This window comes from Atractosteus spatula, chromosome 18 (assembly GCF_055471065.1).
Source record: "Atractosteus spatula isolate fAtrSpa1 chromosome 18, fAtrSpa1.hap1, whole genome shotgun sequence".
Classification (NCBI taxonomy): Eukaryota; Metazoa; Chordata; class Actinopteri; order Semionotiformes; family Lepisosteidae; genus Atractosteus; species Atractosteus spatula.
The window spans coordinates 1,711,620-1,734,315 of record NC_142723.1 but is presented as its reverse complement, the minus strand read 5'-3'; the positions used below and the strand labels follow the sequence as shown (position 1 = coordinate 1,734,315).

At 47.0% G+C, this 22,696-nt stretch overlaps 1 protein-coding gene across 6 annotated transcripts in view; it reads right to left on the bottom strand.

Annotated features, from left to right (window-relative positions):
• The window catches only part of rhbdf1a (rhomboid 5 homolog 1a (Drosophila)), a 45,542-nt gene extending 28,152 nt beyond the window's left edge, over positions 1-17,390 (bottom strand). For 2 of the 6 annotated variants that reach the window (XM_088936265.1, XM_088936268.1), the window contains exon 1: positions 15,487-15,904. The gene's annotated coding sequence lies outside the window, so the exon portion shown is untranslated. Of the gene's footprint in view, positions 1-15,486; positions 15,905-16,342; positions 16,800-17,333 lie in introns of those variants that run through there. The other 4 variants (XM_088936269.1, XM_088936266.1, XM_088936270.1 and 1 more) reach the window with 4 other exon arrangements.
• Positions 17,391-22,696: the final 5,306 nt, after the last annotated feature.

The following is a 22,696-nucleotide window of genomic DNA, read 5'->3' as shown; positions in this document are numbered from 1 at the left end:
TCACACAAAATATAATGACAATATTATTTTGCCCTACTTATTAGTCATCTCTTTGGTGCTGTTAAGCAGTTACACTCATTTGAAAACAAGTGCAATGCGTTGGCAAACATCACACCTCATGCTTGCTAATCATGCTTTATGAAAACATTCATATTGCTTCACCCGACTAGATCATACGAAGGAAAGAAAGAGAGAAACAGCAGAGTTCCCCAAATGAGGAAAGGGATAGGAACAATTGAGAATCCGGACATTTCCCCCAACTCCAGCAGGTTTTCCTCTTTTGACGGAAAAGTCAAAGTGCCGGTACGAGCTCAGTTCTGCCTTCTCAGACAAAGTGAAAACATTTCACCGGGTGATCAATTGTTTCTTAAATCTGTGTCAGTTTACTGTCTCTCAAAGACCAGTTGTGCTCCTTTTCTAAGTGCAGGGATACTCCATCACGATGCCCCGCGCAGGCCTGAGTGCAGTCTGCACTGACAGCTCAGCTGGCTGGTCCCCCAGTCCCCCACAGCCGGACTGAAAGAAAGCAGGGCGTGTCTTCACTGGGTCTTGTCCTCCCACTCCCTGCAGTCATCGCTTTCCTTGCGTGCAGGCAAATGAGTTGACAAAAATATCTCAGAACATCTGCCCGAGATTTCCAGTGTGTTGAGCATTCTTTCCGACAACTACAAAAACCTCCTCGCAGAGTGCGGAGCACCCTGGACCAGAAGATGGTCTGACAAGAACCACCGCTTCAGTTTCTGTCAGCAGGGGTTTGGTTTTTTTAAATGGCGATGACAAAACCGTTAATTGGATCGCAGTTTCTGCATGTCATTGAAGAGCCTGTGGTCTCTCAAGCACTTGGTTGGGCAACCTACCAGCTTACATGGTCAAATTTGAATGGTTTCAGGTCTTTGGAAATTGACGATTTTAGCATGCAGCCCTGCAGGACTGTGGCTGACCAGGACTAGGACTGGGCATCCCTGTTCCAGATCAAGTCACAGCAAATGATTGTTGCGAAAGCTCAGGGCATAATGAGGTCATGACAATCCAATCCTCTCTGCGTCAAAACGGTTTCAGTTCCGCTTTGTCAAATTTGCCAAACTGGTGATCTCCCACTGTAATATTAGGCTCTTCAGTTTCCGGCCTCTGCTGGCTGCAGTAGCACATCTACTGACAAAAAACGACAGCCACAATGTGCTGTAGGACAGTTCTCTCTTCTGCTGGGAGACGGCTGCTTTCTGGGACTTGGAAAGTGTGGGGGTGATTCCACCCACCACATGCTGAATATTCCCAGCTTCTCACAACGCCTGGCATGGCTGCTCGTGTTTCCGAGGGGTCTTGTCTGATCTTCCAGCGGCTGTTGGCCCACGCAGGAAAACTAGACGCCCCTGAAAACAGCCTCAGTGGAACAGAGAGAGGAAGCCACACCAGCCGCGATGTCTGTCGCACAAAGCGCACAGCGCCGCGCGCGGCCCAGGGCACGGAGTGGAAGATCACCCGCGGGATTTCAGACACCGTACTGCTACAAGCCAAACCGATACAAAAAAAGGGCAGAAAAGTTGTCATATTCAAATGGGGACCGAGTGTGACAACTAAGATGCCATGTTAACGTGTCCCGGCTCTTGTACAGCACAGTCAGCAGTCACTAATACTGGAGCTTGCACAGCACAAAACAGCAGACCTTTGAATAAAGAGAACAGATTTTGTTAGAATTAAAGTTTGCAAGGTTTTAGAGATCATATCTCTATCTTATTTACACAATAATATTAAGAATTCTTTTCTTTATTATTAAGAATTCAATATTTCAGTGTTTTAAAATATATAACATTCACCCTTCAAACCTGAATGTTAAGTCATCAAGCACGATCTGAGCGCATGATTGGCCTTGCAATAGTGCTTCCCATAAATGAATATCTAATAACACAACTACAGGGCAAAAGTATTCTAATAAATGTAAATTCACAGTGTTTCCTTTTAAGTGCAGCAGAGCTATTTGATTATCTTTTTATATTCCATAGTATATATATTTTATATTCTACACTATATTGCTTACTGAGTATCTGTTATTACGATGCCCTAATAGAATCCTGTAAAAAAGAAGAAGATATTCTTCAAGTATCGCTTCATACAAGAATCCGCCTTTCTTGGGTCTACCAACAAACAGTTTATTGTCTATAAAAAGTCAGAAGCTTTCCTGTTAAGTGAGCTAAGAAGGGATTCCTCCCAGCATGCCTAAACAACATGTGATCTCCGTTTAAATAGTTTCCAGCATGATATCAGCCTGGTGCTCCTTTACAAAGGGGGTTATTGTACACCCACATTGATCTGATCCACAAATCTGTACCCAGGGTCTCTGCGCTGACCTGATACTCGCTCAGCTATCACAGTGAAAAGTGGGGGCTCCACACTGACCAGCTGTTAGCTAGTCAAGCCACAAAAACGTCTCATGCAAAATTCTCTGCAGTGAAATAGTGTAAAGTAAATTTACTGCAGTGCAAGATCTGTACCACATTAATACTCTAGATCAGGGTACAACGTTTATTTTTGTACCTGCTACTGAGATGGCACTTCTCAGCCCTCCACCTTTACACCTAGTTTATCTGTTATTTCACTGGCAGACATGGCAGCTGATGCTTCCAACAAGAGCGCAATGCCGAGCCACTGACATGTGGCAATCAGGGAGAGAGCAATGAAAGATGTCAGGGCCACTGTCCTAGACCTACACACGCCACCCCTTTGAAAATCTGTGCAACGAGATTACAGAAAGAAAACCGCATTCAGAGCTGCACAAAACACCTAACTGGACCAATTTAAACAAAGAGCAGGCTCCAGCGGGGGAGCTAGAGAACAGCGCTGGTGGAGCAGTGGTGCATGCTCTGTCTGAGCTACCTCTGCTATCTGTCACGGCAGCAGGCCACAGGCTCGATCGGTCCTCCCCCACCTCCGCAGGACCTTCTCTCTGCTGCTCTGAACACGTGATACCATCAGGCTTGCACAGACTTAGTCCTGGAGCGCAGCACTGCCGTGGCACTGCAATGCAGTCACACTGGCTGGCTTGCTGGTGTCCCCAAAGTTGCAGGAGTCTGGACCCCTTGTGGTACAGGACCATCTCCTCCGAGGAAGGTCATGCCTGCAGATCACCAATTCCACTGTCTTCTAAGCCCTACAGTTGCACATCGTGTGTTTAAAGACACACACACACACACACACACAAAGAAACCCCCATCTCTTGATCAGTGGGTGGCCTGAACTGCTTTACTTTTTTCAGACTTGTCTACAGTGCATATCCTGAGGTAACAGAGGTAACGAACCCGTCTTCGGTAACAACTGGAATGAAAGCAGGTCGTCCTGTAGTTCCTGAGAGTCTCTTGAAAATATTCATGAAGATCTAGCTTGTTTTCATCTAAAGAATGATTTCTCACGTTAAATTTTGAAGGTGTAGAAAGAGACAATAACAAAAGCCATTCTTATGTTATTGGCTGATCATTGAGCTCTCCAGTGGCTCTTCATGACAACACGTGTTCAGAGGATGGGCTGGACAGTACAGCCCTGACGTTGCAGGTGTGAGCCTGGGCTGTGTGCAGGATTCTTCCGATGCCAGAGAGCCTGGGCCCAGCTGCCTAAGTGCTGCCAGGGCTGGGTGGGTTTGTGGTTGGTTCTGGACATCCTCGGTTTCCAGCATAGCAGTGCCAACTATGACTTGCTGCGAGACGCTTCTAAGCTTATATTATTATTGGCAAGAGCTGCACGGGTCGCCTCTGCAATGCCTTCGCCCTGCTCTCGTTGCAGTGGGAAAGCAATCCTGGGGGCCTGACTACAGTACACACAGGTGTGTGTTCGCACACGGGCGAGCGGAGCTGCTCAAGCGTGCAGATTCAAAATCAAAGCACGGCGGGTGGGAGGCCGGAAGAAGAGGCCGATTCGAAATGTCAAGAGAAACATCTCGTGCATATGGCTTAAAAACCAAATCAGAGGCCCCCGTGGATTTGCCAGCAGCAGCAGCAGTGACAGATACCGGAGTTGTAGAGAACAGAATGCGTCAGCGTGGCCCAGGGGTTCATTTCCAGGGCATGCCGATGAAAACCTCGCTCGCTGCTGCTTCATTATGTCTCAGAAGGAAATCAACGGCAGGGTCATTTCAGGCGCAGCTCTTCAGCTATGCTCTGAGCAATTCCGTACGTCTCTCGTCTGCATTTCATTGCACAATCGGCTGTTCCTGATAACAAACATCTTTATTTCCTATCCACATAGGCTAAAATTCTGAGTGTGCAATTTGCGAGGATGAGGAAAAAATGCACCAAAAATTAAAAAGAAACTTGTCTACACAAAAAAACTACTGTCAAGAGACCCACTGATTTCCTCCACTGATTACTTTATTGTTATATTAATAAAACTGGTAAAAAATACAAATCAATAAAAATCTCTCATGCCATTAGGTAAACACTTGGAAATGTACCAGGGGAATGTTGCTGAACTGGAAGTCGTGATTAAATCAGACAAAATGTATAAAATGCCTTTTGATTATAAGACACGGCCTCATTTCCCACTCAGTTTAGTAGCTGACTCCTTGTTAATGATATGCGGTTAGTCACTATTGTCTGGGAATGTGCAAAAGGCACAATACAGCTCATTATGTCATATGTTTGAACTGTGCATTTGATATAAGGGCATCCTTTGTTGGGCTGGAATTAATTGAAATGTTAATTTTACAGCATGCTGCACAATGTCATACACGAAATGTACAATTTGTGCAAACGATACAGTAGGAAGAAAATAATGGATGCACAATGTGCCTACTGTGGTCTATCTAAACTGTAGAACTTCATTTCTCCCTTGTGTTAAAAATCACTTTGGAAATTATTTATTAATAAATTCTTTGGGCATAAAAGAAACATTGGAGTACTGCTGTGTTTCTCTTCTGACAACTAACACAAAAAACTCAGATGACACACACCAAAACTGCCAAACAATGCTCTGGAACAAACTGTCTTTACATACAGTTTGGATTTTGCTTAATCACACCAACTTTGTGACGTCCCTGCATTCCAAGCCAAATGCAAGAGTTTGTTCAGAAGTCATCCCTGAAAACACACAGCTAAGCTCGGGGCCTGCAGTATGCACCCAGTCTGTGAGAAAGGGGTGGCACAAAGGCGGCGCTAGTAACCACTCTATCCACAATGGGACACAGGGAGGACTTGTCCTTGGGTGTTATAAATCAAAGTCGAGTCGCAGCAGGACCAAGCCGAGGGGATGTTTCTTAACCCTACGTTTACATCTGTGAACTTAACTTGAAACTGAAAAATGGACATTAGCCAGGTGCCAATAAAGAAACTCATAAGCCTCAAGAATCTCTGCAGTAAATTTTCGTCCAGGACTCAACGAGCAGATGAAGCCCATCTCGCTGTTGGGAGCCTCTCTTTTAACAGAAAGAAAAACAGAAGCGTCACGCTGATGGCTGGCGTTCTTTGAAGAGCTGGCATCCCCCACAATCCTCTGGGCTACTCTACTGGGGGAGAGCTGGACTGGACCTGAGCACAGCCAAGAACGAATTTTCAAAGCCAACACATAACACACCTTGACACTCTTCACTTGAATGAAGCGTTCCTCAAGATAATAGGTGTTACAAAGCAACTGTACACACTGTACACACTGCAGTCAGTATCCCAGCCACGGCAAAGAGAAGATATATTTAATACTTGAAGCGTTCACACAGGCAGGGGTCAGGCTTTTTTCTCAATACCGATGGTGCTTTATCTTTTTTTAGCAGTGAAATAATCCGTGTAACTTCTCAAGTCAGGCAACACCCTCGTTGTAAGCAACAGCTGGCTGGCTCTACAGAGGTGTGTTGGGAAATTAAAACTTGTCAGGAATTCACAGCAAGCTCCCACAACATTAAAACCCAGCCAAGTAGACTTGCTCAGAATAAAGAGGCCCTGGGCCCTCACCCAGCGAGCAGGAGGAGTGATTGCCCTACCCTGCTGGAGGAGGAAATTAAGGAGTTTTGACTCATGAGGGGATCTGGGATGCACAGGAGCACACAAACAGAGAGACTCTACGCATTTAAACAACTACAATCTTCAAAGACAAACAGGAAACGAAAGCAAAAGAAATCCCTCTAGGAAACAGAGCTGAATGTCTTTCTCGGGTCGTAACAATGCGACTCGGATTTCTTGAGGTGCCTGGAATACAAACACAACTGCAGGAAACTGAACCCTCCCCAGCTCCTGGGGATTGGGCTGGACTCAGTGATTGTACAGAACGGAGAGCTCAGATCTGCAGGTGCTCTGGAACAAAGCAGCGCTGCTGAAGTCATTCATTGGGAAAGTCACTGAATCACATGTGATATTTTATTTTTTCATCATCCTAGTGCTGCACCTGCAGCAGGTGACCCTGCAAAGTCACCCTGAACAAGCTGTGAAACCCACATCACCCCCTCCCACTCCCCTCCAAGCAATAACATGTCCTGTCTGCTCAAAAACAAGCCACCTGCTGCCACAAGTGAAAAACACTTACATCACTGTCCTGCTGGACAGCAGGGCCAAGAAATCACAAGCTAATTATAGAGACAGTTGGCTGTGGTCTGCATTGCCACAGCAGCAGACACCTGATGAAACTGGGCCTGTGTAGCAGACAGTCACCAGCTACAACACAAGTAGGAAGTTTAAAATTTTGTGGCTATTTTCTTGATCAGATGCAGCAAGAAGTGTATAAATGGAATTTATCAATAATAGGTGAAAGGAGTAAACCAGGCTTGATATATGTTCATACATGGGTGGCACTATAGTAGCCTCACTCAGGACAATGAGACCCATTGCCAGGAGCCTGTTTGGAACCAGACAAGACTGTAACGCTGTGTTATTTCAAGCAAACAGGAAAATCACTGCTCAAACTCAATTACCTCTCATTACACGCATTAACAAATGAAGAAGTAAAAAAAAACACTGTTAAACTGCTGGTCTCAGAGCTCCTCCTGCTCTGATGTACATGTGCAGTTTTAAGATGATGACAGGAGCTATAAAAAGCAGTGGGGTTACAGCCTGCCCATGAGCATGGGGTAGCACAGCACAGCATCACGACAGAGAGGCGAGGACAGCCTGTCAGATACCAGCCTGTCAGATCTCTCACCAGCCTGTTTCTCAGGACACCCCTTCTCCATTTCTCCTGTCAGCCACGCATACCTACTGTACATCCCCCAGCCTCCAAACTCCAGAGGAGAAACTCACAGCCAGCAAAAAAAAACACACGGGGTAGGACAGTCTTGCTGAAACTCGCAACAGTCCCATTAAAAGCAGGTAAGCTGATATCCCCGAAATCATCACCGCTATTGTCGCGGAAAGTTTGAGAAAATACAGACGCACCGGTCTAAAAAAAGTGACACAGCAGCATGTGAAAGGCATTGGGTGTTACTTGGCAGTGCTGTGTCCGTGCTGCCCTGTTCAATAGGAGAGGGACTGGGGAAAGGGGTAAGGGAATTCTCAGCCCCTGCTCCGTCAAGACGCAGGCAGTTTTCCATGAAGTGCAGGAATTTACACCAGGCTGACCTCACCACACATTCGTGTTATTATTACTCTCCCCTCCACCCACCCATCTAATCCCAACGGGTCTCGCTCCACCCTCGCCGTTCCCTGACGGAGCTACTGCAGACCTCCCTCATCTCTGCACAGCACTGAGCTCTTCCACCCATTTATGGAAAAGCTTTCGGAATCAGAAGCCTTTTGGCTGGATCCTTTGCCTTGAGAGGATCCAGATATTTTCCTGAAAAAAAATAACACACAATGCAGAGCACATCGGGCTTGCTCTGGAAGTCTGAGAAGATGGTCACATACACTACACTGCAGTTCTGCCCTACAGTCTTTGCAGGACTGCTCTGAATGATTTCTGTTTCACACAGCAATTTCAGACTTGTTTTCTGTTTAGGGGTCTTTCCTATGACGTACGGGGGTTTATGAAATGGAGTGAAAGAGACTCAGTGTGTACTGCTTGAAAAGGGACAGCCCAAAAATAACTTTATTATACCTTGTTAAGCTTCTTCATGCTTTCCCATGAGCTCACCGTGTGTTGCTGCACTTTGCTGCGTTTTTACCGTGGTACGCCATACTTCTTTTCAAAGGCATACACTTCCAGGTTAGGCTTCCTACAGTTCACCCCTAATGCTCATGCACAAAGTGTACAGCCCCAAGAGGGTTCCTGTCAGCTGTGCCAGGGATACCTTCTGAGTTGACACTACCTCTATTTATATCTATTCTCTCACCTCCCTGCCCGACAGACAGATATTATATCACGCAATCTCTCCCAGAGATGCCAGCTCCCTGCCAGTTCAGGCTTTTAAAGATACAAGCTTGAGACAACCAGCTTAATACTAGAAAGCACAACTTCACAAGCCTGCGCAGTTCATTTCGTAAGACTGAATCCATCCGTTCGGCAAGGACAGCAATCCGCGTTTTGTCAACAGAAAACCAAGCCCCTGTTCAACCTGCCGTCAGAGTCCAGCGTTAGTCTGTCATTAAAAGGACACATAAGTCTTCTGTCCCCGAAGGAATCTGAGAAATCAGCAGAAAGAAAAGCGATTTCACAAGCAGAAGGAAGCTTCCTTTTTGTACCATTTTAAAAAAAGCCATAGCCCCATCTACTATCTCCTCACAAGTGTTTTTTTTTCTCTGTGTTGTTCTGTAAAGCACCTTGAGAAGCCCACTTTTAAAAGATGATACACGAAAATAAAGTTTGCTGCTGTTGTTAAAATTCTGAACATGTTTTACCACACACCCACCCGACCTGGGTCAGCCACCTGTGTCTTTGCATCTCCAGGGAAGTGCAGACAGACCCCTCCAGCAGTCTCGGCCACGGCGCCAGTTGCCTCCTGACATGCTGCAAGCTTTGCAGCAGCCCAGAGGACCAGCAGGGACTGGGGCGGAGGTGCACTGTCGCTGGCAGCACTGCTGGCCCTGGTGCGGGGTCGAGCCACTCAGAGGCCTGTTTGTGCTTTTTTTAGCAGTGTGGCAATAGGGCACAGGACCTTGAAGATCGGAAGGCTCTGAAAATTAAAATGTGAATGTGCCTGTGTCCATATATACTGTACTGTCTACATGTTGTACTGTGAGCACACATTGTGACTGTGTTGTGACTGCCCCATCTTCTGTATATTGTCCCATGTAACTATGTCAGTAATGTTAATGCTCCCTTTGCACCTGTGTGGGTTTTGTGTTGAGCAGGTTCCATATGTACCAAGGCAAATTCCTGTACCTGACACGCACTGGCGAATAAAAGCGATTCTGATTCTGAGACAAGATCTGCGTCCCCAGGTTCAGGAGGAAGGCGAGTCAACGCTTTCAGAAATAATGTGAACGAAAGACACAGTTCCTGACTCACTGAGCTACCAATCAAGGAGAGGGCCCTTGGCGACTCTCACGTTCCAATTCCAGGATTCAGGATTTGACATCAAAAGAGATAATCAATTTATTAGCATCGAACATCTTTCTACCCTTACAGCTACAGTATTACAACATTTCCAAGCACTGACAGACTTAATACCCGGCATCTGTGGAATTAATGTCCTGTGTAACAGGCAATTTCCATGCATTCAGCCTAATAGGCATTTAGAATGTCAGTATAAACACTTCCAATTTCAATCCTTCATATCTAAACAACATGAAACGCATGTCTGTGGTCAGGAGAAAGCCTAATGCTTTGCATGAGGGGTTTACAGTGTAATTCCTGGGCCCTGACGACACAATGTACTACACCAGAACAGACTTACAGGCAACAGAATGAGAAGCAGAACAGCTGATCATGCATCCGTGCAGTTCTGCACAAATCGTAACAGACATTTCATGCACAACCCAAGAAAATGTGTTGTCGCAAAATACTTATTCCGAGCTGCACGTACTATACTTATAAATATATCCAGGAGCTTTTTAAAATCATCAGAGTGACCAAAAATTAGAAGCTCTCAGTTCCGCATCTCTTTCAATGTAAAGAGAAGTACTTAAAGGACCACAGAAAACCCACCTTGATCAAATTTTTTAATGTTAGAATCAATTATAATTCCAGGGAAAGAAACTGCATCTTTCCGCCATGATGAGACAACGGTTTGCTTTGTCCTGGAAACGTCCTGGATTTCCAGGATCCGTGCTGACCACCTGCACACAGCCGGGCCGACCGGCAGCCAGCAGCACCCAGGCGCATGGGAAAACAGAGCAATGCGATCGCAGAACCGCAGGGGGATGAGTACCACTGCAGCTCGGGGCTCCGAGACAGAACAGCCCCAGAATAAACCAGCCGGGTTACATCACTGCTAATTTACAGTCCTGCTGAAAACATGTCGAGGCTTGCTTGCGGTTGGCTCCAAGTTGTAAAGAGAGAGGCAGCCTGGCACCGCAGCCCAGAGCTCACACATCAGCTGCAAACAGGAAGCAGCCAACTGGGGCAAGCAGTCTTCCTTTTAATATCTGCTACAAGACACAGGGGGGACAGAGCTCTACAGAAATCATGAAGCTTCTCAAGCTCAAAACCGCAGCTTGGAACAGGAACATGGGAGCAGGGCTTTTACTACTGCTTCATGCGGTATCTTTCATCTGTAAGTTTCCATTGTAATCGCATTTTAACGAGAACAGTTACAAGAGTAAGAGGAGGCAATGAGGTCTATCTGGACCATTATTAGACAGTAGTTAATTGATCCAAGGATCTCATCCAGCTGTTCCTCAAAAGAAGCCAGAAATCAGCATGGCCCAGAGTGAAGGCTAGGCTCAAAGGAAGCCAGCCTCAACACCATGGCAGGGCATACCGTTCCAGACCTCAACTACCCTTTGGGTGAAGAACTGCCTCCTCTTATCCATTTTAAGTGCACTTCTGTGTAGTTCCCACCTACAGTATTAAATTACATTAACAGAGAACAGTGAAAACGTTTTGTGCTTCAGATTCAAGCTCTCAACAAATTAATCTTATTGATTCAGCATGCAGTAACACTGCCCCCCCCCCCCCACCCCACCCAGTGTCTGAAGAGGAATGCACACTGTTGACTAAGATGTGCACAGTGTATAACACTAGATAACAGCAAAAAAAAGCTCTTCACAAATGATTTGATAACTACATTGATAAAGTGTCCAATATAAGACAGGGTCCAGTTCATCCACCACAGAATTGCAGGCTCCACCTGGAGGTGTGTTGGCCATTCTGCGCCAGCAGCCCCACTGCTGGAGAAGGGAGAAGGCTCTTCAGCAACTGACTGCAGGGGGAATTCAGGGAAGGCAGCTTGGTCAAGCCCAGAGTAGGATGTTGCCAGGACATCTGGGCTAATACCACTACATTTTAGAACAGTGCCATGGCATCTTTAATGAACTAATAGTCAGGATCTCAGTTTAACTTCTCATGAAAAGAAAAACAGCACCTCCTGCAGGACAGTGTTCCCAGTCATGCTCAGGTGACAAGTGCCACCTACTGGTCCACCAACACCCTTTACATTCACACAGCCTGATCTGAAACCTCTTTAGAATGGGGCCACCAGGGGCCAATAAACCCGGACTCGTGACTGCGGAAAACAAAGAATGACAGACAGGAATGCCAAGAAACATCACAGGTATGTGAGCTCTGCAGTCACTGCCCAAGAAAGCAGCCTGTTTCAAGACCCAGTTCATCGTCTTTAGGCACTGAGCAACACCCACATCAAAAGCCTTTGCTGTTATCTGATACACCTTGCAAAGGGAGCCCATGTCAATTAAAATCCAGCACAACAAAAAGCTCTCCCTCTAACTGACAATCCCAACTGAGTCTTCAGCTGCTGTGTTTTTCAAGCACCAATAATTCTTCTCCTTTTGTGAGAGAACCCCCAGTTAGCTAAACGACTCTGAATAAAAGTACGGATCCCATTGTTTAATAGTTGCAGAACAAGTTGGTTAACAAGTCTTGCATGGGAAGAAAAAATGTTGCCAGTACTTTTTTTCCCCTTCTAGATGAGAAATGCCGATGTGATTTGCTCATATGACAATCATTCTTAAAAATGCCAAATAGGTAGAGATATCTGTGTACAGAGCAAGACACAACATATTCCTCACAGCTGCAAACTCCTGATACTGTAACTGCAGACCGGAAGGCAGCTGGAAGTTCAAAGGCAAATACACCCATCCAGAAAGAAGAGCTTCTGTCTCTTTGGCTTTTGCATGAAGCCCTGTCATGCCAAAGTTGCTCTGGCTGATTTAGAGAGCAGCACGTGTTCAACAGACATGAAGCCTTTCCATTCCACAACTCCTGAAAATACAAAGAGAAAGAATTTCCTAAAGAACTTACAGCAGGCTGCAAGGTCTCAAGCCCCTAGTGTGGAAAAATCCGAAGGCTGTGGGCTAAACAGCTTTCTGCAGGCCTGGAGTGGGTAGTAAATTCCACAGGTGACAACGATAGCTGCTCCCCTTCAGATCCCTGCACCTCAGTGACAAAACGAGCTGCCCGCGTCTGGTGCGGTACAGTATGTGCACTGCCCTTAGCAGGAGGGTGACTCTTCGAACAAACATGCGGAGCATTACGGGAGTCCTGCACGCCTGGCCAGGCAGACAGGACAGGTCCTCTTTAAAGCCCGACGACCCGCGGACACGCACCTCCATCCGAAACCAGCAGCCCGACCCCCGCCTACAGCTTCCACCTGTTCTCTTCGCTGTAAACCCCCGACTCCACCTTCTGGGTCTTTCTCAGCATTCTCTCTGCAGACCAGAATTAGTACTAACAGCTCTACGAGATGCCTCTGCTGACAGCGGGCGATGATGGATGCAACTCGAACGCCAGGGCCCATGTTAATGGCAGGGATCACGCGCCACGGCGACTCTATCCGTGCGATGACATCATCCGCGATGCTCCCGCTACAGGCGATAATGTTTCGGGGGCAGAAGTTGAAAGCTGCAGCAGCTGTCCCACGTGCTGACGGCCCCCAATATTCAGCGAGACAACTCGGCGTAATTTCTACAACAGGTACGGGAAGAAAAAACCCTGCAAGTCTGACAGAGCTCGTGTAGGTTTTCCAAAATAAAATGGACAAGAAAGAGAAGCTTCGTGAAGAGAGAGCCATGCTACAATATCACAGTATCATTAGCATGATGTCTTCCAGCTCATTACCTGTGATACCTTGCACTTGCACAGGATATTATCAATGATATAAATGCACATTATTTCCATGCAACACTAATGTGGAGAAATTACTGTACACAGTCACTCAAGTCCACATGTAAAAAGAACAGGAGTTGAGTCTGAACCCTTCATGATCCTTTTCCTCTGACAATCCAAAGACCATCTTCACGAAGACTGTGACCAACAAGCTGGGGATGTGAGGCCCACTTCCTCCTTAAGTTTTACAGGAAACCCTGCCAAAGCCTCCTGTGAATGCACTGACATACGCCACTGGAAAGACAGGGGGGCCATCAGTGAGTATATCCGGGCACCCTGACACATGACATCACAGCTGAAATGAGTTTGACAGGTATGGTTTACCAACCAACAGGCATCAGCTTTTATTGCCAAACCCTTACAGCTACAGACGGTGGGCATGACTGCTTTTCTGTTTTTAGTCTCACAGCACAAAGAAGTTGAACATTTGCGATGGCTATAAAGTCTCTCGTTTTTGAAATTGTCTTTTTTCTGCATAAAATGCTCTCAAACATTGGATTCCAGGTACAAAAAAAAACCTTGAAGTGTGTGGTATTTTATTCTGAAGCATCACTGCCATCGTGTTCTGGCAACTGAAGTACCCAGCAGCTCAGATCCCCTAGAAAGGTTTGGTGAATGTCTACTTGTTTGCCAACAGGTAAAAAACACGTGACTAATTTTTAGCGTGAAGAAATGCTCAAAGATAGACAGCAGAATGAGAAATACAGCGGACAAAGGGGACATCATTGCCTTCTGTTGACTTCTGCCAACAAAGAGGTGAGACACGATAAAAGTGAAGTCAAATGAGTGTGTTTGGAGTAAATCAAAGTTCTAACAAACGCCTGGACAAGACCGCAGCCTCAAAGGCTAACGACAGCCACGCAACTTCGTGAGACTTTTAGATTGTAATCCTGCGTTAAAGAAGATGATGGTAGTGAAGGGCTATGAAAATGAGGAGGATTGGGAACGTTAAAGAGCGCAGGATCCGTTTGTTATTCAGCAACAATAACAATAATAAACCAACAAAAGGTCAGTAACACACTTAGCTAATCAGGTGAGTCACCTTGTCGAAAAGCTCAGGCAACACAAACAGGGAAGGGTTAAATAGCATTGACGTACAGTAGGTCCCGTGGCTTCTCCGTACGCGAGTCGCTGTGTCATGACTCACGCCTGCAGATGACAACACGGTCCTCTCCGCCCGATACTAGCAGTCCGGTATCACCACCGGCCACGGAGGCGTCAGGAAACACGGGCGCAAGGCTGCCAGCTGCCACAGCGCACTTAGGTCCTTAATTCATATTATAGGAGACCGGATCCGACGTGGTATGACATTCACACAGTCACACAGTCTCACCCCACCGCTGCCTTACACACATTCTGGATGGCATCCGTCCAGGGAAAGAGACATCAAAGCATCAAGGAGACATCTGCGTTTGCGTCGCCGCGTTTTGCAGCCGCGCAGGCGGTGCAGTTCACAGAGTAACAACTTCCCGAGCAGGTAGAAAAATCGATACCGCCTCTCGCAGCGCCCGTTCCCAGGCAGTTACAAAAGGATCACTGCAGGCTGAGAGCCCACATTGCAAGATCCCACACCACCGCACCTCACTTACTGTGCGTCTGCTGAGCTGCTGAAATGCGGCGCTCCACGGACTTTCAAACCAGTTCGACGCTAGCCGTGCTACCGTAGCTGCCACAATTAATTTAAAGCACATTCACGTCACCTTTCCCACTCCTCACTACACAGCAGCGCATTTAATCCTCCGTGCTGTTTGTCCCCCGCACTGTGCGCGTCCAGAGAAAACGGCGTGATTCCGAATCCCAGTGTACAGTACGTGTACTGTACCTATGGCAGATGATCCCCTCTCTCTATGAAGCCGGCAATGCGGCGGTACAGTAGAGTACATGCGAGTCCGGGCGAAGCCCATCGCTGCCGACTTCCCCCGCAGCAAAGCGCAACAACCCAAGTTTCAGTTTGCAGGACGTGAGCACGGTATCGAGTACAGTATGGACAGCACGCCTGCCTGCTGAGCTGAAAACAACGTCTAACTTCATTTAATTTTATTTATGGATGGCTATTAATGAACCCCGCCTTTCATTTATAGCTCGCGGTGGTACTACAGTACGTGCCTTCGTAACACTGATCATGGGTTCGGCGAAACAGTGCCGAGATGTGTTACAGTACATACTTTGCCACTACAGTGCGCAAACATACTATTATTTACAGGTAAATATAGCGGCTGTCAGCTACTACAGCCATAACAGCCTCATTTTGTAATATCGCTACCACACGGATGGCAATATGAGTACCGCAGTATCGCTTTGATTTGAATGAAGAAAAAGAAACTCTCCGGACGCAGAAAACCGTCGAGCAGAACAACTTACCCTTACTGGCAGCTCTTTTCTCTGTTCGTGTGGCTTGCAAACACAAAAAGGGAGGTTTATTTCGCTTCGCTCCTGCGTGGGGAGGGGAGGGGGGGGGGTGCTGTACGGCGGCGGGACGTCACTTCATAATCGATTTGCACAGAAGCCAAAGATTTAAAACAAAAATAAATAAACGAGGGTGTGCGGATCCCCGCAGGCGCAGGTCGACGTGCGCATCCAGAGCGCCGGGGCTGCGATTTAAAAACCGTGCGCGCCGCAAAAATACGAGCGCAAGAGGCAGGCGACTCAGAAACTCCAATAAAGAGCCGTCCGAGAGTCTTGTAGCTCCATGACAAACCCAGCTCATTCCCATATAAGATCCCGACTCGTCCAAGGTTAGTTTCAGTCTGCCTGAAGCTCGCTTTCAGAGCGGCATCCCGAGGAGGCGGTCCCTGGGGGGAGGGGCCGCTGTCAGCCGCCGCAGCCAATCAGCGGCCGCGGTGGGCGTGGCCCCTGGCCGCATGGCTCGGTGTTACCAGCAAGATGGGAGGCCGGCCGCCTGCTTGAATTACACAGGGAGCCGGAGAAACTCCGAGGTGGGACGGTGTATGACTAGCAAGAGGTACTTTGGCGCACGTAAGGAAGACACGGCGACTGAGTCACCGGGCCGGGGAGATTTTTTTTTCCCCTCCCTCCCCGAGAGTGATTAAGCTAGAACCCCTGAGAAAACGGAAGCAACAACAACAAAAAAAAAAACAACGCACGTGTTTTAGAGGAAAAAAACATCCCATGCTAGAAAACCCCAGCTCCTCCCGTCGATGAGGAAGAGTGCCTGTCCTGTAAGGCTAGCTAACCGAAACCTGCATGAATACTGTACCTGTACTCTGATTGGTGTGTGACATGTGTTGGTTATGGCTGTAGAAGCAAGGTTTAAGACCCTTTTCTTCTTTACTTCAGGAGTAGGATAGACACCACAACCAGACCAGTGCGATTACACAGCAGCGCGGCTGTTCTCGTTAGACGAAGCCCTGCAGGTTTAGCGCTGAAAGGTTTTCATTCGCTTGCTTGAGAAACGCCTTATGATAAGAAACAAAAGGGCTAAAAATGCAGAGGTGCACCGAAGAATGTCGAGGTTTTGAAATTCAAGCCCCTTATCAGGTTCCGTACGGCTGACGGCATTCTTCTGGCTTTAGATGAATACATTCGAACTAAACTTGAGAGAAACGCTGTACAGTAGACCCGCTCCAGAAAAGACGCGACGACGCTGGAAAAGAGGAGAAACGTAACGGATCCCAGCCTCCAAGCGCGTCCGGCTCACTTGTTAAAAGCGACCGCAGTGTACGCCGGTTGAGTCACTTAAAGGAAGCGCTGTGAGCTGGCGAAACGCAGCATGCCAGCTCCGTTCATCACCCCCGCGTATAACCGCTCTCTCACGTCTTAACAGGTGCCTGGTTACATTCTCTTCATTGTCATTATCTGGGGTTACCACAAACACACAGTGTGAAACACAAGGGAAAAACCCGCCTGATACCGCATGGCGCCAATCTATCGATTGATATGATATGATATTGATCTGTAAGCTTCACACAGACAGACACAGGTCGCCGTTCTGCAAGAAGGATAGAACCTTATAAAAATACTCCGGTGGCCCTAGACCAAATTTAGTCTTTGGAAATGTTCTGCATTTATTGGTCCATATACAGTATAATGTATACTCTACATACAGTATATGTGAATATAGGATGTATTCAGCTCTAGCTGAAAAAAATAAAGATCAATATAGCTGATTGATAAATGTTCTAAGGTATGCTATAAATCAGTCACCTATGCAAGGGCAGCAGTCTGGAGACTGCAAAGAGAGAACTTACTGCACTGGGTGCTCTGCAGTCTGATGTTGGTCAGAGGGCTTCCAGCTGCTCCTCTGGAAGTGCGGGGAAAAGCTGTGTACTGGAGTTCACCCTGTCCTCCCTCCACATGTGGAGCTGCAACATCTGGCCAGGCCCTGGGGGAAGAAGACAGTGACTCAGCAGCTGGAGGTGTGCGGGGGTGAGGGGTGGGGTGAATTAATGCACATTACTGCTGCAGGGTTTCTAGTGAACTCGCCACTCACTGTCCCAGCTCCGATAAGCACATGACTTTTTTATTCCACAGGGGGTTCACTTTTGGTAGAATCATTTTTAAATACAAAAATGCACAGTCACTGCCCTTTATCTGTGTATTTTGCCTTGCGTCTCTAAGATGCAGGAGGTACGCAAAACAAACTTTGTGAAATCTGTAACGAGCGATCTGACAAAAGAGAGAAGTGTATATCCAAAGCATGAGATTTAAAACCTACCAAATCTAGTATTAACCCCTTCAAAACTCTTTTTAATGAGAAAGAGATACATTTATTGGTATTGGAATGTCACTTGGAAATCAATCAGTACAGGTATGTGCATTTCTTCAAAGTCTTTAAGCTAACAGATGGCTGATGTATTAATGTCTTATTCTCCCTGGCCTGCAAGTAATAACAATACCTGCTCCTTAATGTTGAACCGCCTTTGCAATGCAAAAGTGTGCTGAGATATTTTGTCACCGAAAGCTTTGAATGGATTACTAGTCTGGTCATGCTAATGGTAATACCTGCCTGTACTGCGGTAGTTAAGGCTGTAATTACAGCTGATCTCCGTGTGCAATCATTTTGCGGCTGCCTTTTTAGAACTGCCAAGCTGCAAACTAGCAGAAGAGTAAAGCATATTGATTTACAGTATAAGGTGATGTGAAATCATCTACGACAGGAACAGGGAAGGATTTAGAAATAGGAGTAAAATGGCAGGCCTTGTGCAGTGTGAGAGTATTGGGCAGGATCTCACGCAAGGATTGCATTGCAGTCAGGAACACAGGCAAACGTTCATGTTAAGATGTAATTTCTGTTTAAAAAACACATGCAAAAAACTTAAAAGTTGGGATGCAACAGTTTCCTAAATGTGCCTTCATTTTCATCCGCAGCAAGAGGAATCAAAAGGAAGACGCAAAATAAAAGCCTTTCTTTTTCCCTGATAGCAGGAAGCACAGGAAGCTGGTTGTTGTCTGGGGCACGGTCCTATTCCCCGGCTCCTGACATCCTGCATTGCTCCGCTGAGTAACCCTAGCAACTGGCCATTGAGCGCGAGAGTTTTCCATGCACACTGAACGGCCCAGATAAAGGAGGCAAGCGTAAGCTTTCATACCGGGAGAAACCCGCTTTCATACTGGGAGAAAAAGATGACGTGCCAGCAGCCTAACCCCAGAGAGAGTCGAGCAAAGAGAATCCCAGCTGGCCATTGCCCTGTCCCAGAGACACGGCCGTTCCCCCTGACAAGCTGAATGGAGAGGCCCTGCAAACGTCACATTAGCAGATGAGCAAAACGGCACAGAAAGAATGCCTCTCTGGCTCGATAACATCTTAAAATAACACCTGTACTATTCAGAGCACAGCTTCTTTTCAAAGCAAGCGATGCGTGTCTTGTTCCAGGATCCGTATCCTGGGCCTCCTTTAGAAAGACAGCTGGAACAAATACGAGAACTGTGTCATAAAAAAATAAATAAATTAGAGCACTGCAGACTTACAGTGTGTCCCCTGTAGATTGCTCATAACCAGGCAGCACTGCAGACAAAGAGATAGCATTGGCTATGTATAGATGTCCCACCTTCTATCTAAACATTGTTGGAATTCTTCCTGTGGTCTCTTGGCCTGGCAGTCTTCCCTACGGGGATTTCCAGCTCTGATAATTTGCTCGTGTGAGTGACTTCAGCCTTGTTAACTGTCTAAAACAGCCAAACCCGACACCGTTTGCCAATTCCTGAAGCCATGCTTGTTTAGCACGACTTTAAATCTTTTCCTTTCCTTTTTCTTGACAGTCTTTAACGAGACGGTTGTTTGTTTTTTTCCCTCCGTGTGTTTTCCATATGGGCTTGTTTTTTTTTTCCTGACCGGTGCCAAGAATCTCTTCAGGAAATGAACGAAGTCATTCCAAACCTTCAAAATGTGTGTCATAGTGGTGTAAGCCGACTGCCCAACAGGAAGCGAAGGACGAGAGAGAGGCAGTTCTGAAATAGTGCTGATCTGGAGCTGTTTGTTTTGTGAAATGCATTGTTAGCACGGCTCCCAGTACTTGGTATTTTCTGAATTCCTTCAGCCATTTACTGTCTAATCCTGCCACCAGTGTCCTTTTATGGGTAAGGAGAGTTCCATGTGATTGGAAGGGGGTGTGGTCATTTAATTAGAAGGGGGTGTGGCTGTATAACTGTAAGGAGGCGTGGTCCTGTAATTGGGAGGTGGAGTGGCCATGTGATAGGAAGGGCGAGTGGTCATGTGATTGGGAGGGGGAGTGGCCATAAGAATTCCTCATGGAGTGACACACAAGGACTTCCCCTTCCAGTTTTTATATCTGAAACACAAAGGGTCAAGAAAGTTGCGAGAAAGAACGTGCCACAGCCACACGGGAACACCTCAGCCTTTCAAAGTTGCGGTGTCCCACGCAATGAGGAATACAAGGAGATCCACATGTGAGAGACTAACCGCTGTGCTCAATCTTTTTGGACATGGATTCATGCTGCATGGTGGCATTTTGTTGTTCCCAGGAATAGAGGATCCTGGAGGTCTGCTGGGGCTTGGTACAGCATGATAACATCACTCAGCATCTGAAACTAGCAACAAACACTGGCTGGGAGTGAATGAGCCCCAGGCCCCCAGGCCTCACTGTGGAGACATGAGCTTGGCCTGTGGGGGCACAGATTCATCATGTTGCTGCTGAGTCAGACTGACATGACTATTAGAGCCCATCAACTTCCAATTAGCACAGGCCTGTGGGGCTGCCGAGGTGAGCAGACAGAGTCAGGCCTGGCACATTGTTACTAAGAGAGAAGGAAGCCAGGAGGGTGATCAGGAGGAAGCTAGGAGGAATGGATCAACAGATTGAGGACAGGACTGAATCCTTCAGTCTACACGCAGGGATTGCTGGCACAAGACTAACAGCAGGTTTTGCATTACACGTACAGATGGAAATATGTTTTGGAGAGTTTGTGGTTGATTAATAGCAGAGTAATGATCTGTATTATTAATGCACAGTTATCCTAACTTTAAGTGAATGGCTTCACTCTTCGATATTCACCCTTCAGTGCATTGATTTTTGCGATTACCGGGCATGAATAACCTCAGCAGAATATTATGGCTGGAATGTCACAGAATTCTCTCTTGCCATTTCGAATGGCTTGTACGGAGGCACCTCGGAGAGGAAGGGCTCACCACAGGGCGACAAAGGATCAGGATATCCCGAAATATTCCACGTGACTGGAAGGAGGCAAAGCCGACTGCACCGGAACATAGGAGGAGGAAGGAGGAAGAGGGAAAGAGCCCTGCAGATCCCAAGAACGCTGCAGATTTACTGCTGAGCTGAGCTGCAACTGGAAGGAACTGACATCTGACCTTTTCTTGACTCCAGTTGTCTTTTTCTAAATCAGCGGCGCACTGCTCCTGGGGAAACAACTCCCCCCCCCAGCGCATTGATTGCTGGTCCCTGGAAGCCTGTTCTCATTTACCAGGCAGATTCAGGACGTCCTCAGTAATACGATGTCTCAGGGAGACATCAAGCCGTGTCTGATTGAAAGCAGTTGTGCTGCATAGGCAGCATTTCTCTTAATGAACAATTGACTCTTGGTGCCGCATTCTTTGTCACTACAATTCTGATGCACATTTGTAATCATTTAAATTAGGCACACCACAAAGCCTATTCTTGAAATGCATTGGACTCATCTGTTTTTTTTTTCCTTTTCCAAAGAAAAGCCTCATAGATTCAAAAGAATTGAACTTTAAAAAACAAAATCTGTGTAGTTTTAATTGTGGGATTGCGGGACCACTACCACAGTATAAATGAGTCTGTGCAAATAAAGAACAACATAAAATAAGCAGCATTTTACTGGAAACGAGCTGATGAAAGCTGGTTACGATTAGGTCAGAAACTCCACTAGCAATATTTTAATTTAAATTTCAAGAAAATATTGTATCTCTAATGATATCATAAAAAATGTACACACATTTCTTCAGCTGATGTATTCACACATCAGCTCTGATTGTTCATAACTCTTGAGCTCAAAGATCTACACGTTCAACCACATACTCGGGTAGAACAGTACAGTACAGCATTCCTTTCATTCAGTAACTCGCCTAACTGGGTCACATACCTGCCCTGAGGGCACAGCCACGATGTGTCAAGGTGTTGCAGAACAAGCTGCCTGCCCTCCGACTTAAACACCGATGAAGTCACAGTTCTTGCACTCAAATCCCACGGCTACATAATGCTCTACTGAGATCCCTAGCAAAGGCAAGGCAGGTGTCTATTTTATTTTTTAATTAAGCCTTAGTCAGGGCGTGAATGTCATCACGGACAGTGAAAAGCAGGCTTGTCCTTAGGAATTCTGAATCCGTAAGTCCGGTTTACAGGGTTGGCAGCGCTCAGATGGGTGAGATTTCAGAGAAGGCGATTCCAAGAGTTCTCCCCCCCCAAAAAAACACACAACCTGGCAGGGCTGGAAGGCTGAATGGGCAAAGCAAGATGTAAAGGAGTCAGAATGTTCCTGGCTAATAGGAAGAAAGCAGGTCTGGTCACTGCAGGGTACCTGGGGGCAGTGTCCCATATCACACAGCAGCGGCAGCCTGTTAGCTGAGTGGCTTTCATGGAATGGGGTTTGCGTTGTGCAGTGCCAGTGGCCAAGAGCTCCCACTGTGCACCCCCCCAGAGCCTCAAGCCCCAGGCCCCACAAGACAAGCATATGGACCAGAGTATCCCATACTCCCCCCCCCGACGCACACACCCTCGCCCTCAGGGTAATCCCTGACTGCCTGACTCCCTGCCAACTGGCATCTAGTCACAGATCCCGGGCTGATGTCTGATGTCACACTCCAGATGAAATATCATGGCTCCTGCCAGCGCCAGCATTGGGTGACAAGGCCAGTCTTCGGATTACAGCACAGCCGGACTGGAGAAGTGTGCTCTGCTGCCTCGGCTGATGACCCGTTTCAGGATCTATCCGCGGGCGGTAGGCCGCCTGTAGCTGAAGAGGCACGATAACTGTCACCAGCCGTGGACTGAAATGGCCCTTCCTCACTCGCTTTCACGCTGCTGTGTCATACTCTTAACTCCCTTGTTGCTGGGGGGGCAGGGAGAGACAAGGATCAGGAATGATAGTGCAGACACGCAGGACGGACACTGCT